The following is a 2,633-nucleotide window of genomic DNA, read 5'->3' as shown; positions in this document are numbered from 1 at the left end:
AAAGAAAGAAGGAAAGAGAGAGACAGAGAGAGAGAGAGAAGGAGGGAGGAAGAAAGGAAGAAAGAAAGAAAGAAAGAAAGAAAGAAAGAAAGAAAGAAAGAAAGAAAGAAAGAAAGAAAGAAAGAAAGAAAGAAAGAAAGAAAGAAAGAAGGAAAGAAAGAAAGGAAGGAAGGAAGGAAGGAAGGAAGGAAGAAAGAAAGAAAGAAAGAAAGAAAGAAAGAAAGAAAGAAAGAAAGAAAGAAAGAAAGAAAGAAAGAAAGAAAGAAAGAAAGAAAGAAAGAAAGGAAGGAAGGAAGGAAGAGAAAAGAATGTCAAACATTTTCAAATACAAAATAAAAGAGAGAATAGGAAGAATTTCGGAAGAGGGCACAGACAAACAGGACAATGTTGTTGATACTAGCATGTTAAATTTAATATATGCTTTTTCAAAAAAACAAATCACGTATAATAGTTTTCATGATTGCATAAATTTTTTAAAGACCTAATATCTTTAGCCTTATTGACAAGTTTGTTTCTTCGATGGAAACCTTTAAACCCTGAAAATCAGTTACAGTGGACTAGAATATAGAGGGAAATAAATTTTTATTTAATGTAATAATTACTTTTTTACTTAATGTAATAATTTCCCAATAATTTAAGCTGTCCAACAATGGAATGGAATCCTTCAGTAGGCAGTGAATTCACCTTCAATGGAGACCTCCAAGAAGAAATTGACTGACCATTTATTGAGAGAGCTGTAGAGTAGTTCCTTCATGTAGTGGGAGATTGGATTAAATGACTAATAAATTCATCTCCAAATCTAAGATTCAATATGATTCTAAGACACATATTTTGACTCATAGAAAGATGGAGGAGGATGTCTTGGGCTTTGGGTATTGCTGGGAGGTTAGAATGGTAATAGTACTGTATATAGCAAGAAGATGACAAATTACCTGATGGAGTTCCTGTTTCCTCATGGAGCCAGCCTTTAATTCATGTCAACATCTCCAAAAGCCTTGGTCTCATTTGAGTTACATTGACATCAAGCAGGGAGACAGGGCTATGAAGTTCCATGAGAATGCTAAGGCTATTCTTCTTTTGTCTGAGAGAACAGGTTGGGGAAAATGTTCCAGGGCTTCAGGAAACGATTCAATCTGAAAATTACTATATGTCGAAGTGAGTGGCAGTAGCATCTTTTTCAGGGAACTCTCTCCCTACCCCCTTCTGAGTAGAGGGTAAAAGTGGCCCAAGTCTTCCTTTTCTGATGAGCGCAGCTATATTTAGAGAATGAAGCACTGCTACATCTCCCCATTAGATCTGGGGGTACTTTCTCCTGAGGCAGGTGTTGACAAGCCCATTTGAGGACAAAACTGACAATCAAGAATTAAGGGTTCTATTGTTGGTACTGTGGCTCAGGGCCCTAAGTAATGTCCTCATGATAATGCCTGAACTTGGGTGAGAGCATGGCCCTTCTCTTTCCATCTGACATAGAAATGAGTCTTTCCAAACCATTTTAATGTCATGGAGCTGAGGGACATCCAGTAAAGCCAAGGGACATCTGGAAGGCCAGAGCACAGGACATGGTGTAGTAACATGGGAAGAGCACTAGATTTGGAGTAAGACAGAAGCCCTTTAGTAATCATGACTCTTACTAACTTACCTTTTTGACCTTGAACCAAGGCCTTACATTTTTGTGGACTTGAGTTTCCTCATCTATAAAAAGGATGCTATAGTAGATGGGCTGGTATACAGTTATCCCTTCCACAACATGACTTTCTCCATTGTGGTTCAATGATTCACAAGTCTGAATAAAAAATTAATCAGGAATTTGGGGGGCAGGGAATTTTGCAGAAGATGCAGGTGATGCGGGAAAGCCAGCAGCTGATGCAGAAAAAGTTTCGAAACTCAGAAATGCATAAAATATAGGTATGGTATTATATAATAATATATTTTATCTTTTAATACCATAATAATTCAGACTTCTCCAGTATGAAGGGAGGGTCAAAATATTTTATGTGGATTTTCCGGATTGAGGGGGTGACATCCCTAACCCCAATGTGGAAAGAATAACTGTAGAAACTCTTCTAGTTTTAAGTACTATGATTTTAATTTTAGCTCTAAAAATAATTGACTTTAAGAAAGTTACTCTGCTCCTCTAAGCCATCTATAGAATGAAGGAAATGAACTTTCTCTGTTCCCTTCTAAGTGTAAGGCCCAGTGATTTTATACATTTGTTAAGTCTTGGACAGCCTAAGATTGGAAACTTCATCAAATGAACTGAGCTTGTCTAGAAGCATTCTGCTCTCCTAAACAAGGTATTACAGCAACTATCCTCAATTTCATGGACTACTTCTGGTGGTGATAATGTATTGTTTGAGGTTTTTTAAAACTTTTTTTGTACTCACGAGAAGCAGTGTAATGTGATGGAAAGACAGCCTTGGAATTAAGAAGATGAGTTCAGATTCCTCATCTGACACATACTGACTATGGAACCCTGGGCAAGTCACAGTGTCCAGGTCACTCTTTAAGATGGAAGCTAAGTGAAGGTGCCATTGGTGAAAAGAGTTTCCTCCCCAAGGGTTCCTTAAAGTAATAAAATCACAGACCTGGGACAAAACAAAAACTGAAACCAATGGGGATTGTGGTTGAGGCTG

The sequence above is a fragment of the Petaurus breviceps genome, unplaced genomic scaffold, assembly GCF_028583685.1.
Source record: "Petaurus breviceps papuanus isolate PSGF00001 unplaced genomic scaffold, PetGlider_PUasm1.0 98, whole genome shotgun sequence".
Lineage (NCBI taxonomy): Eukaryota > Metazoa > Chordata > Mammalia > Diprotodontia > Petauridae > Petaurus > Petaurus breviceps.
The sequence above is the reverse complement of the archived record's forward strand: the minus strand, read 5'-3'. Positions refer to the sequence as shown.